Source organism: Balaenoptera acutorostrata, chromosome 2, assembly GCF_949987535.1.
Source record: "Balaenoptera acutorostrata chromosome 2, mBalAcu1.1, whole genome shotgun sequence".
NCBI lineage: Eukaryota > Metazoa > Chordata > Mammalia > Artiodactyla > Balaenopteridae > Balaenoptera > Balaenoptera acutorostrata.
Window position 1 is genome coordinate 176,911,028 of NC_080065.1, and position 8,167 is coordinate 176,919,194.

General features: G+C 46.5%; 1 pseudogene; it reads right to left on the reverse strand.

The window, feature by feature from the left end:
- Positions 1-6,220: 6,220 nt before the first annotated feature.
- On the reverse strand, positions 6,221-7,736 carry LOC103007175 (mitochondrial transcription rescue factor 1-like; annotated as a pseudogene).
- Positions 7,737-8,167: the final 431 nt, after the last annotated feature.

The window sequence follows — 8,167 nt, forward strand, 5'->3', positions numbered from 1 at the left end:
TCTTAAAAAGGAAGGTAATTTTGACACATGTGACTACACGGATGAACCTCAAGGACATTATGCTAAAAGGACAAACACTGTATGATTCCACTTAAATGAGGTCCCTAGAACAGCCAAATTCATAGAGACAGAAAGTAGAATGGTGGTTGCCAGAGGATGTGGGGAGGGAGGACTGGGAGTTAGTGTTTAATGGGGACAGACTTTCAGTTTCCCGAAATGAAAAGAGTTCTGAAAATGGATGGTGGTGATGGTTGAACAAAATGTGAATGTACTTAAATGCCACGAGCTGCACACTTAAAAATGGTTAAAAGGGTAAATGCTATGTTATATCTATTTCACCACAACTTAAAAAAAAGAGATATGGCCACCAAATGCAAGACACAGACTTTCCTGACTCAAAGAAATCAACTGTAAAAAAAACAAGCAGGGAAATTTGAATGTGGGCTGGAAATTAGGTGATATAAAAATCATTGTTAATTTCGTCAGTGTGATATTAGTAAGAAAATGTCTGTGTGCTTTAGACATGTAGTCTGAAGTTTGTAAAATCATATAAGGTCTGGGATTTGCTTTAAAATAGCTCAGAAAATAAGAAAGGAAAATGGATTTATGATGTAAGTCTGGCAAAATCTTGATAATTAGTGTATTTGGGTAATGGGTTTATCGGGTTCACTGTGCTCTTCTCTCTGCTCTTAGTGTATTTGAACATTTTCAGAATAAAGAGCTCTTACAAAGCACAGTGTTTGAAAAGTGAAGGCAAACTTCTAAAACACGGTAGCGGGGGGAGGGGGGAGGGATAAATTAGGAGTTTGGGATTAACATATACACACTACTATATATAAAATAGACAACCGACAAGGACCCACTGTATAGCACAGGGAACTCTACTCAATATTATGTAATAACCTAGAAGGGAAAAGAATCTGAAAAACTATATATATAGTTACATATATAATCACTTTGCTGTACACCTGAAACTAACAAAACATTGTAAATCAACTATACTTCAATTAAAAAGTAAAATAAAATAAAATTTTAAATAAAAATGAACTTAAAAATAAAATTTAAAAATAATAAATAAATAAATAAAAATTAAAATGTGTAACACGCACACACAACACGATAGCAAAAGTGTTTTGTACCATTAAATTTAAAAAATCAAAACCATTTAAACACACTTATCTCACCGATGTCTCATCCTTTGGGCATTTCTATTTTTATGTATATTTTATAGTGCATATAATAAATTCAGCAGAATACTTATGTAATCGATAAGCAAAAATATATACATTATGTGCGTGCTGAAAAGGTGTTTGTTTTACTGGTAGGGGTAGGAGTTCAGAAGTTTGGAGATCGTAGCTATAAAGACCCTTCAAGTCTTTTTATGGTCCTAGAAAGTGACTGGAATGGGAAACTGGGGCATAAGTTAGCCATTCAAGGAGGTTGTGCTTGAAATGGCGCTGTAAGCAACGTCTCCTGATTCTGAATACCCTACAATGCTTCTCTCTTTCTCCCTGATGTGGCTGACTTTCTCATTTTCTGAGTTATTTAAGAGAAAATCCCTGCCACTTGCTGTTGTAGAAACTCTTCAGCCAAATGATTAAGAGTTTGAGTTTGGGACTCTCTGACAGGTTGGGGTTCGAATCTCAGTTCTGCCAGTGTCTAGCAAGTTACTTCACCTCTCCCAGCCTCCCTTTATTCATCTGTAAATTGGGGATAATGTAGAATCTAGAGCATGGCAGAGTTATGACAAGACAACAAGATCAAAAGTGTCTGGCATACAGTAGGTGCCCAATAAACATTAGCTGTCATTATTATTAGAAATTATAGTTATCATTTTCCTTGGGCAACAGGGTTTTTAAATTCTTTAATTCACTGTGACACTTTTCCTTATTCTAAAAATCTATTTTCAGTGGGTATGCAGAAATAACTCACTCTAACCCCTTAAAGAAGCCTCACTTTCTGCGAGAACTAATCAAATTTCTTTTTCAAAAGAAAATAAAAAGGGCTTCTCTGGTGGCGCAGTGGTTAAGAATCCGCCTGCCAACGCAGGGGACACGGGTTCGAGCCCTGGTCCAGGAAGATCCCACATGCCGCGGAACAGCTAAGCCCGGGCGCCAGGACTACTTAACCTGTGCTTTAGAGCCTGCAAGCCACAACCACTGAGCCCACATGCTACAACTACTGAAGCCTGCCCGCCTAGAGCGTGTGCTCCTCAACAAGAGAAGCCACCTCAATGAGGAGCCCGCACACCGCAACTAGAGAAAACTCACACGCAGCAATGAAGACCCAATGTAGCCAAAGAATAATTAATTAATTATTTTAAAAAAGAAAGAAAATAAAAGGAAACAGGAGGAGAATGGAAATAAATGGGAAGGGAGGGGAGAGAGAAGGCGAGTCCTGGAGAGGGGATAATAGAAGAGTGGTATTTAGCATTGCAGCTGCAGATATTAGGTGCACCCTGGTTATTTATGAAATGATGGGTGGGTGGATGGATGGATGGATAGAAATATGGACAGGTGAATGGATGTAATGATGGATGGGAGGATAGATAGGGAGATGGATGAATGCATATATGGATAGAAAGATGGGTGAGTAAATATGTGCATGGATGGATGGATGGATGGATGGATGGATGGATGGATGGAAGGAAATGTGTGCAGGTGAAGGGTGGGGAGATGGATGAATGGATAGATGGATAGAAAGATTAGTGAGTGGATGGGTGGGTGAGTGGGTGGATGGAGAGGTGGATGGATGGACAGATGGGTGGGTGGCTAGATGTGTGGATGGAGAGGAGAGATTGTGAAAAGGAAGACAGCATGGGGGGAAAAAAATAAAGCTTGGTCACCACGTTGCCTTTCTATATGATGCCTGAATGTGCCACCAGATGTCAGCCTAACCTCAGGAAACCACTTCAGAGGCCACATTGGCTCCACCTTTCTCACCTACCCTGAAGCCCTCCAATTCAAAATGAGCACTGGCTCCTTTTGATAATACAGTTTTCATTGCACTCTGTACTTAACACTCCTCATCAGCACACCCCAAACCCAACTGGCATTTATAACCCGGTTCCCCCTTCCAGCAGACAGAAAATGGGGGGGGGGGCGGCGGAAAGCCTGGTGAAGACATTGTTAACTTCCCAGAGGTCAGACTGGCTGGCGTGAAGTGGGTGGGAGAAGGGATTTCTGGGTCCCCAGGAGTGATTAGTGTCCTTGTCAGCCTCAGCTCCAAGAGCCCTAAACTCATATTCACATCCCACTTCCCTGCTGTCTGCCCAGGAATCACTCAGCTCTGAGCCTTGGCCAAAGAAGCTCTTGAGAAAAAGAAAAAGAAAAAAGTACCAGCTCTCCCTCCATACGAGGGGGGACTGAACCTTCACACAAACCGCCTTCAACCCTCCAACAGCCTAGAAAGAGAGACTTCAGGGGTGGTGATCGAGCCCAGAGAGGTCACTTGCCCAAGATCACACAGCAGAGCCGTCTCAAAGCCCACCCTTCCACCCTATGGCGGCTCCCAGGAGAAGACCCACTTTGGGGGTCACTGGCAAAGAGAAAGGGGTCCCAGGACCAGAGTCACCAGAGTCACCACATCCTCCCAACCTGGCACCCACCCCCTGCCCACCCCACTTCTCAAGTTTAGGCTCAGGGCTTGACGTGGAAGTGTGATTCCCGCTTCCCCGCCCCCTCCCCCCCCCCCGAAAGTGGCATTTCTTATCCTGGTTCGGAAATGTCCATCCCATTGGAAAGACTTGCCAACCCCTCTGAGTGGGCACTCACAGAACCCCGGAGCAGAGTCCTGCGAGCACGCCCTGCCACGCCCACAATTAACCCCTTTGTTGCTGCCCCGTGGGTGCCCCGGGGGTTCACAGAAGGGACTCCAGACAGCGCGTATGGATCAACAGGCTGGGAAGGAATTTGAGATTTCAGCAACCAGCACAGCCGTATGAATCCGCCCCCGCACGCCAACCCCCACCTCCGCCACCCCGCCGCAGAAGCTTGTCAGAAACAAGCGTTACCTGACCCCAAGAGACCCCGTTTACTGCTCCCCATCCCGGGTCCCTGTCCCGGGCTGGGGCTGGCCGTCCACCCCGTGCATACTCACTCCCATTCTTTCCTCCTGGCCTGGGGGGTGCTGTGGATTTTGTGCGCCTGGTGGGCCAAGATGACATCGCGGTGGTCCACCACGCCGCCCCGCCGCTTCAGGGGAGGGCCCTTGCAGCCGCCGCTCATCAGGTGGGACCGCGCGTCCTGACGGATGCTGATTGTGCCCGCGGGGGCGCCGTCCGTACCTGCAGGCGCCAAGCCGCGGTCGTGCAGGGCATCATAACTGCGGGGCGAGAACATGGGGTCCGGGACCCGGGAGGACTTCGACATCCATGGGCCTCACTCAGAAATCCCAGGGTCTTCTGCCTCCAGCCCGGGATGAAACTAGAGGAGGAGAGAGAAGAGAGCGAGAAAGAGCGAAGGTAAGGGGGATGCAGAGAGCAAACACAGGGAGGAAGAGAAGGGAGGTCGGAGGACCGCACAGGGGGCTGGCCTCCTTCGCAGGAAGTCAAAATACACCCCAGGCCCGGCCCAAAGGGATTTAGTATTTCCTTGGCAACTCGGGGCTGGGAAGCCAGTTCTTAGGAGCTGCCCGGCAACAGAGGCAGCACCATGGAGCAAAAGACCACGAGGCCGTGTCGCAGAACACTCGCTCCACCTCCCAGGTGCCCGCCACGGAGGGTGGGACCCCGGATTTCTCAGCATCTCAGTGTTCCCCTCAGCAAAATGGGTCGTCAGGAGCCTGCTTGTTCACTCTCAGCTGGTCCCTGGGTCCTGTGAGTTCCAGAGAGTCATTTAGAAAACTAAAAGGGCGAGTTCAAAGGTCGTTTTTAAAATCCACACAGGGCGGAGCAACTAAGCCCGTGCGCCACAACTACTGCGGCTGCGCTGTAGAGCCCGTGAGCCACAACTACAGAGCCCGCGAGCCACAACTACTGAAGCCCGTGTGCCTAGAGCCCGTGCTCCACAACAAGAGAAGCCACCGCAATGAGAAGCCCGCACACCGCAATGAAGAGTAGCCCCTGCTCGCCGCAACTAGAGAAAGCCTGCGCACAGCAACGAAGACCCAATGCAGCCAAAAATAAATAAATAAATTAATTAAATTAAATTAAAAAAAAAATCCACACCGGGTATGGCCATCTGTGAGTGAGCCTGCTCCCTGCCACCTTGGCTGGTTCTTTAAAAAGAAAAAAGGGACAGAGTTCTTGCCCCTCATGAATATGTCAGGTGGATACTCAGCCCCAGAGGGAATGAGAGCCCAGAAAAGATCTTTGTCTCCATTTCATTCACTTATTCATTCAACAAACGCTGAGCGAGCAGCCGCTGTGTGCAGGCCTTGCACTGGGTGCTGGGGACACAGTGTAAACGAGACACGCAAATGTTTCCCTCTTCGTGGAATGGAGGTTCTAGAGGGTGAGGTGGACGCTGAACAAAATAAGTACATCAGGGGGGCTTCCCTGGTGGCGCAGTGGTTGAGAATCTGCCTGCCAATGCAGGGGACATGGGTTCGAGCCCTGGTCCGGGAAGATCCCACATGCCGCGGAGCGACCAAGCCCGTGAGCCACAACTACTGAGCCTGCGCGTCTGGAGCCTGTGCTCCGCAACGGGAGAGGCCGTGACGGTGAGAGGCCCGCGCACTGCGATGAAGAGTGGCCCCCGCTTGCCGCAACTGGAGAAAGCCCTCGCACAGAAACGAAGGTCCAACACAGCCAAAAATAAAAAAAATTTAAAAATAAATAAATTTATTTTTAAAAAGTACATCATGTGGAGATTAGGAGTTGAAAAGTGCAGTGGAGGGCAATTAAGCAGGAAAGTTATATTCATTTGCTGGAGTTGCCATAACAGTACCACATGCAGGGTGGCTTAAACAACAGAAATTTATTTCCTCACAATTCTGATGGCTGCAAGTCTTAGGTCAAGGTGTTAGCAGGGTTGGTTTCTTCTGAGGCCTCTCTCCTTGGCTAATAGATGGCTGGCTTCTCCCTGTGTCTTCACATGGTCTCCCCTCTGGGTGTGTCTGTGTCCTAATTTCCTCTTCATTTTACCTTAATTACCTCTTTTTTTTTTTTCTTTTTTCCCTCAAATGGTAGGAGAACTTTATTTTTTTTTAAAGTCCTCTTTCTAACCTGGCCCCTTCCCCCACCACTAGAAAGCAGGTTTATTGCTGAAAAGGAATCCATTTATTTGAGCATACTCTTTTTAGGCAATTTCAATTTCTTCCACTGTTGTAACATCACTCTGTATTTCTCACTGCTGGTCTTCTCTTTAAACACTTTTTTTTTTTTTTCAGGAGAATCTGCATCACCGTCTCTGTTTCTGCTTCTTTATCCTCTCCCATTAGAAGATCCAACGTATCTCCCACTTTCACCATTCTGCTTTTCTTCCATAATTTTCCCCCATTCAGCCTGAGTTCACATTTGTGGGGTTTACTTTATTTCTTCTGATATCTAGGCCTAGCTTCAGAATAACATTATACCGAAAACACTGCGCTACTTTTGCTCAGGTCTTTATAGTCTTTTTTTTTTCTTTTCATTATTTGTGTGTTTTTTGTTTTTTTTTTAACATCTTTATTGGAGTATAATTGCTTTACAATGGTGTGTTAGTTTCTGCTTTATAACAAAGTGAATCAGTTATACATATACATATGTTCCCATATCTCTTCCCTCTTGCATCTCCCTCCCTTCCACCCTCCCTATCCCACCCCTCTAGGTGGTCACAAAGCACCGAGCTGATCTCCCTGTGCTATGCGGCTGCTTCCCACTAGCTATCTGTTTTATGTTCGGTAGTGTATATATGTCCATGCCACTCTCTCACTTTGTCACATCTTACCCTTCCACCTCCCCATATCCTCAAGTCCATTCTCTAGTAGGTCTGTGTCTTTATTCCTGTCTTGCCCCTAGGTTCTTCATGACCTTTTTTTTTTTTTCTCCTTAGATTTCATATATATGTGTTAGCATACGGTACTTCTTTTTCTCTTTCTGACTTACTTCACTCTGTATGACAGACTCTAACTCCATCCACCTCACTACAAATAACTCCATTTCGTTTCTTTTTATGGCTGAGTAATATTCCATTGTATACATGTGCCACATCTTCTTTATCCATTCATCTGATGGTGGACACTTAGGTTGCTTCCATGTCCTGGCTATTGTAAATAGAGCTGCAATGAACTCCAAAGCTTGCAAAGTCTTTATAGTCTTTGACCACAGTGGGGTCGTCATCAGGCTTCTCTCCCTGCTCACTCATCACATTATGGTCACTCTCTTCATCAGAGTCCCCTCCATCTTCTACTTTCTGAAGAGTCTTTTTAGTGGATTTCTTAGAGCTTATATGACTTTTGAGTCTTATGGAAAATTGGAAAATATATTCTGGAGATATTAAAAGCCTTGGGAGTCTCAGTGAGACGATGTTATAGAAAAGTGTTTTATGGGAATTCCCTGGCAGTCCAGTGGACTCTGTGCTTCCACTGCAACTGGTTCAATCCTTATTCGGGGAACTAAGATCCTGCAAGCTGTGCAGTGCAGCCAAAAAAACAAAAATGTTTTATAATGTGATGCATTTAACTTGGAACTAGAAAAATAAAAGTATTGATTCCAGGAAGCACAGTGTTTGTGTGAAGGTGTCTCTGCAGAGTCCAATCCAGGCATCTGACTTTCTTTAAACACTGCTGGGCAATATGACACTAGCCATAGCCATGGTGCAAATGACCTTCCCGGGTCCTCAAGGTCAAGGGAAACTGGACACCAGCATCCTTGAGCTCCCGATCTGAGCCTGCAGCCAGCAAGAGCAGCCAGGCCCAGGGGCAGACAGCCTCAGCCCACCGGGCTCCCACGGCCCCTACAGCCCCCGGGGTTCACAGGGCATCCCAAGCTGGCCAGATCCGGGCAGGATGCGAGAGACTCACAGGGAGACCTGGCAGGAGTGTAGGCAGGGAAGAGGAGCCTTAATTATGTCTTTAAAAGACCCTATCTCCAAATACAGTCACATGCTACTGTGGGTTAGAACTTCAACGTATGAATTTGGGGGGCAGGAGATGCAATTCCGCTCACCACAGAGGATGACAGGAAGTGGTGGGTGGGCTGGTTATTGTATTAAATAGGGGGTCAGAGATGGCCTCACTGAGGAGG